We start from the raw sequence: 6,252 nt of genomic DNA, 5'->3' as shown, positions 1-6,252 counted from the left end.
TGGCCCCCCACTCTCCCCTGACAACACTGTCCCCTCGCTCGCTATGGGTTCCCCCAGCCCTTGCCCTCCCCCTGACTGGTTCTGACCTGAAATAAGGGCAAGGCAAGCCTCCATGGCTAGGCCAGTATAAAAGGAGATCTGTGTGTGTGTGTGTGTGTGTGTATATGTTTGCGTGCCCCTGTGCACCATGGCCCTGAAAGAAAGTAGGAGATTATCCCATTCTGTGTGTCCAGTCACCAGTGCAGTATTGACCATGGTGGGCCACCCAGGGAGCGTCCAGCCAGCCGTGAGATGGCCTGATATACATGCTTACTGGCCATGCTAGATTCCCCCACTCTCACCAGGGAGAAGGCCTAAACCCAACGGGGTGGACGCTTTCTGAAGACACTGGAGCCTGTGTGCGGAGTGACCCACCCTCCATACCCAGATGCTCACACACACACACACACGCACAAACCCACACACACACATTTCAGCGTAGCCTCCATACAGTGAAAGACATTGCCATCGGGTCGTTTTCTGTGTCCTGTGAGGCGAGGCGGGGGTCATTGGCAAGGTGGAAAACCTCTTTAATGGTGGGAATGATACCATAACACCTATAGATAGAGTTACGGATCATGTCACACACAGTTTGTATACAGTGTACAACTCTGACAGCGAGGCCTGCTCATTCCTAATTGTAAATGTGAAGGCGACTGTGAAAAAAATGTAGCTTGTGTTGAAAGATAGATTTACTTGTTTCTTTTTTTTATTTTTACCACATACTTATATATACTTTACATATTCATACATAACTGATCTATATTTATTCTTTTCTTTTAATATGGCCGTACAACACCCTTTTGCTCACTCCAAAATATATTATAGTCCATTAATTTCCCCAGGATTTGCTATTCTACATGTACTGATGGCACCATCAGTACATGTAAACCAAGAAATACAGTAAATAAAACACATCATATTTAAATTTTTGTGAATTAAACTTAAAGCTTTTTACCTTCCAAACATACAGATTAAAAACACTTCCCCTTAGTGTTTATTAGAACGCTTTCCAACCGGTCCACTACGCTGATTTGTAACAGCTCAGTAAAAGCAGCTCATTATTTACCTTAACAAACCCACAGGGGTCAACTAATTGTCTTTTAATTGCTCAGCTGTTTGTTTGTGGATGGAGAGTCTGTAACATCCTGGCCCTTTAACAACACAAAAGGCCTCTAACAGCAGGACAGAGATGCACAAAGCTCACTAGCAGTAAAAACAAATAAGAGAAACTAACACACACTCCTTCCTATAAATTGGGATGATTAAGGAGTTATGGTGTCACAATAAAGCAATGGAAATGAGAAAATGTAATTTATTCTTTCTTTGTTTTGATTTGATTTTTCCTTGATAAGCTAAACATGTTGGAATAAACAGGCTGCCATTTAAAATGATGAAAGTGTTTACATTAAATACATTTGTATCATGTTATTTATGCAATGTAAAGAATAAAAAGTTTCATATTTCTGCTGTAATAAACGTGGGCCTTCAGGTTTTTTAGCATATATATATATATATATATATATATATACATATATATATATATAATGTTTATATATTTGTTTTTTTACACACACACACACTTTCTGATTGGCCAAATTTGCTCACAAGTCAAATTACATAAACAGCACAGAAAGATGCACAAAGGAAGACAGATTTAATTAATAACAACGAAAGAGGAGAAGGAACAAATCATCTGAGGACATTAAGTGGTTTAATAAACACAACATAAAATGCTGTTACTGGTTCTGATGAGTAAAAAACTATTGTGCTCAAATTGCACTCACATTAGCCATAATAACCAGTCCTTTATTTTTATGATGGTTTTATGTGAGAGTGGTTCATCAGTTTTTTTCTTTCTAGATTAAAAAAAGGCTAGCTTTATTTCCATAGATGTTGAATAATATTGCATCTTTTGAGATATTAAAATTAAAAATGAGTCTGGGGCTTTTTGTTATGATACTGTAACATACTTCAAAACCCAGAACGGTTTAATTTTCCAAATTGGGTTCATTGAATAGTATCTTAATTGTCCATCATAACACAGAAAGAGCACATTTGTGTGGAGTGTATTCGCAAGAACATAATATAATGTACAACTCTCATTAACAAGGGTCCATTACACCCACCATAACATACGTATCATCAAATCACATAAAACAATCCAGTGTTAATAGTACGTGTTTATTTTACACTTACACCTGAACAAAACATTACACACATTATATCTGTGCCTCCCTAGAAGGAGAACATAAGACAGAACATGTGGTATGTAAAACAACAGAACACAATGGAAATGAGGTGTTTTTGTTTTAATTTAAAAATCGTGTTGATGCGGCGATAGAGTGCAGGGAAGCAGAAACTGAAGGACAAAATACGCAGAAAGACTCTGGATGAAACTTGCTGCTTTACAAACTATGTGCAGTTCAGATTTTGTTTGTTAAAAATATTTAAATACAAACCAGTGCTGTTGTAATTGTAACAACAGCTCTGTGTATCTCTATGTGTGTGTGTGTGTGTGTGTCTGTCTCCCCGGCTCCCCTGAACTTGGTAGCCCCCCAGACACCTCATAAAATCTGTACGCTCAGCCCACAGTGCACACAGAGGAGCAAGTTGAGGGTAAGGGGTTTGCCAAAAATGGGATATGGTGGAGTCAGGACGTGGGGTGGGACGAATGGAGTGGTGGGGGCTGCTTTAATAAGTCCGAGAACTTGGAGACTAGTTTGTCATGATAACTGCAGCGATGCCATTGAATGTGGACACAGGGAGCAGAAGGTTCACAGGACCCCGGCCATTCTCATGCAAAGTCTGTAAGAGCCTTCTCCTTCGTCCGTCCACCCACCCGCCAACCCCCACCCCCAGCCTTTACTCTTGCAGAAGAAATACATACATGTTTATAAATGGGCACACATTCTGTGAGGCCTGGGTAGGGTACCCCTTCCTTTGTATGCATGTGCTCCGCCTGCAAATATGTGAAGTTACAAGGTGTAACAATGGAAATAAATCCGTTTGGAAAACCATAAAAAGACAATCACAAACAAAATATGCTCTCTGACTTGCATGAGGTTATATGTTAGATGTTTTAAATATAAGGAAACATAAACATCTCTCCCTGCGATGAATTAAAACACTGCATCTCAGCAGCAGTCAGACAACAGGCAGCCAGGTGCATATACGTACTACATCATCATAATTGTAGTGTTCTAGTTATGAGAGAGGAATGCACCACAGTTCACATTAACACTCATCTTAACTTCCTGTGACCTTGACACTACCTTGACAGGCAGTGGCATAAAACTGACCCCATTTCGAGACTGATTGCGAGGAATAATTTAGTGCTGCATGTTCCAGACAAACACAAGTTCTATTTAGATTTCTATTTTGGCATCTCTATTAAATCATTCCCTGATTCTTATTTCTGCTTGCTGCTAGCCTCCACTGCTCACCTCTCATCTGTTTCACCTGATCCTGAGATCGTAGGGGAAGCTACAACTCATTTAGTGTTGAATCTGCTCAAATGCCAAGTGGTGAAAATGTCAGCTGCAGTGCGAGCGCGTACACCTATACATTTACTCTCTTTAAATGCAAACACTCCATGCAAACGAATACGTTAACCCCCCGAGGGGCTCGAATCAGTGAGGACAAGCACATATTGTGTGTGAGTGAGAGAGTGTGTGCTTGTGTGTGTGTGTAGGTGCCTAGATTTATGTGCTCAGATTTATGCGTACTACAGTTTCACAACCAGGGATTGAAGGAGTCTCCATTTGTATATGTGTATGTGTGAACGTGTGTGTGTGTTTGTGTGTGTGTGTTTGTGCCCCCTCATCTGCACTTGGTGCCGCAGTTTGGAGCCTGTATTTGATTGAGTGAAGGCCAACGCAGCCTGAACACTCCCTCTAATGGAAGAGTGGAGCCCAGCAGCTCAGTAATGCACTGACCCCAGAGCTTTTACAACGCTGCCAGCCGATAAGTGGCAATATGCTGGATCTTATAAAATTAACAAGACTGAGCTCTGGGGGTGGCGGTGGGAGAGGACGACGTACCTATAGCACTTGTAAATATCAGCATGCATCCATGGAGGGATTATAACTGTTTTATGGTTGCTGCAGCATGATTAGGTATTTTTTCACACATTTCTTGGCTTTTTTAAGGCAAGTTTATGGGGATGCGTTTATAGGCCCGTTTACGTTGGATAAAATGTCTCTCAAGGCGTTTTAATGCCGGTGAATTTATGAAAGATGCCAGGTGCTTGAGAAGCTAACACTGAGCTGACCTTCAAAGGGACGGCAACTGGATTGCAGCCAGTGTGGCTTTTGCAGGGCACCACAGGGGTGTGAACAGGTGCATGTATGCATATGTTTACTACACAGTTCCTCCTTAGCCTCCTGTAGTGTGACATCCACACTATAAGCTCAAAGTCAAACAGCACCTGTGCCTGGTTCTGCATCTATTGTGTTTTGGGTGGGAAGGGCCTCATCTAAACAGAACAGAATGTTTTAAAAAAGAGCCCCAAAATACGTGCAAAATGACATTACAGCCGCAGCCACTGTCTCACCGCATCCGAATCTGATTTAGTTTTAAGAAAGGCTTTTTTCCTGTGTGCCTCCCAGTATAACCTCCTCACCTTTCTCACACAGGATCAGACTGGGTTTATGTGTGCGGGACGGCTGTATTTGTGTGCATTTTCGCCCATTTACTGTGCATTTGTATGTGTGTGAACAGCTATTGTCTGCAAGTGCTCCAGCAGGGGCTTCAAAGTGAATTATTCATGCAAGATTTGAATACATGCAAATGGTTCACTCCCCTCTCCTGGCACAGATCCAGGTTACCTATGGCAACGGCGCCTTCAAGAAGCATCTCTCCACCCCTCCTCCTCCTGCTTCTCTCAGGCACCCACCCTCCGACCATGTTATCCACCCAGTGGTATTGTTTCAATTGTTGCAATACCAGGCTGGGTGGCTGCACACTGTGGGGTGGCAGGATATCCCATAATTCACAGTCAAGGTCATGTAGGCAGGAAAGGATGAGAGATGGAGGGATGGAGGGTGGACAGATGGCAGGAGGGCAGGATCCCTCCATCCAGACGTGAAGTTCAGGAGACGACACTGAGCCGCTGGTGAAGAAAAGGAAGCGGTTTCAGGTGGTGAACAATGCTATCACCAATGCGACGGACCGGGCACACGCTCACCTGCTATTCAGATTTAGTCACAGCTCATGCGCACTAACCAGTGCAGCAAAACAGGATGAGCATGGGAAAAATGACTACCTTTGAATGCAGCATACCATTACACAAATATCTTATTTATTTTAATATATTTGAAACAGTAATCAGGATGTTACTGATAAAAGGAAAAATATTTTAAACATTTTAAATAGAATTGTACAGTATATATAAGTAACGTTGATATAAGGATTTGGGTTGATGTGTGTGTCTTCCTCTGTCTTGTTTAATCTATTTAATGGTGGAGAAGTCATTTTTTTATTTAAATCCTGAATGTTTGATGTGTGATTTAGATTTTCAATAAATGTGTTTCTGAAAATCATTTTAATTTTTTTCATTGATTATTGCTACTTGTGTCTGTGTAATAGGTATTCTTTAATTGGCTGCTTTGAAATAGTCAATAAATATTACAAAGATATCATAATATTCACAGAAGAGCATGAGTTGTATTTCCCTAAAAAATGTAATTATTATATTTCTCTTTAAATGTTCCATGATCACAATAATTGTGGTACCAGAACATCTGTGTATACAAGTAAATCGGAGAAAAATAATAAATAAATAAATTAATTATTATTAATTAGCCTTTGTAGTGTTTTGTAGTATGAATTCACAAATTGTGCTTTACCAAATGTTCCTTTATAACATTGACAAACAACAAGCAGTATTTGCACCATTAGGAGACATTTTACACAGAATATTTGAATTAAAATAAAACACAGGAGAGTAAAATAACAATACAAGTTGTCTCAGTGAGCAGAGGGCAGGTCAAGTTCAGGCCATGAGGTGATCAGAGCCTAACTAACCTCCATAATGGTCCAGGATGCACAGCGAAGAGCAGCCACTCAATGCTGCCATCTACTGAAAGTGAAGCGATGGGTGGTCTCTCACACTCCTGTGGGCCAGATATGATTAATCAAATTGATACACTATTGTAATTTTACATTATTATATAAATGTTGGATATCATACTTTATTTATATTTTAGATCA

The sequence above is a fragment of the Micropterus dolomieu genome, linkage group LG05 (genome assembly GCF_021292245.1).
Source record: "Micropterus dolomieu isolate WLL.071019.BEF.003 ecotype Adirondacks linkage group LG05, ASM2129224v1, whole genome shotgun sequence".
In the NCBI taxonomy this organism is placed as follows: domain Eukaryota; kingdom Metazoa; phylum Chordata; class Actinopteri; order Centrarchiformes; family Centrarchidae; genus Micropterus; species Micropterus dolomieu.
This window is presented reverse-complemented; position numbering follows the sequence as displayed.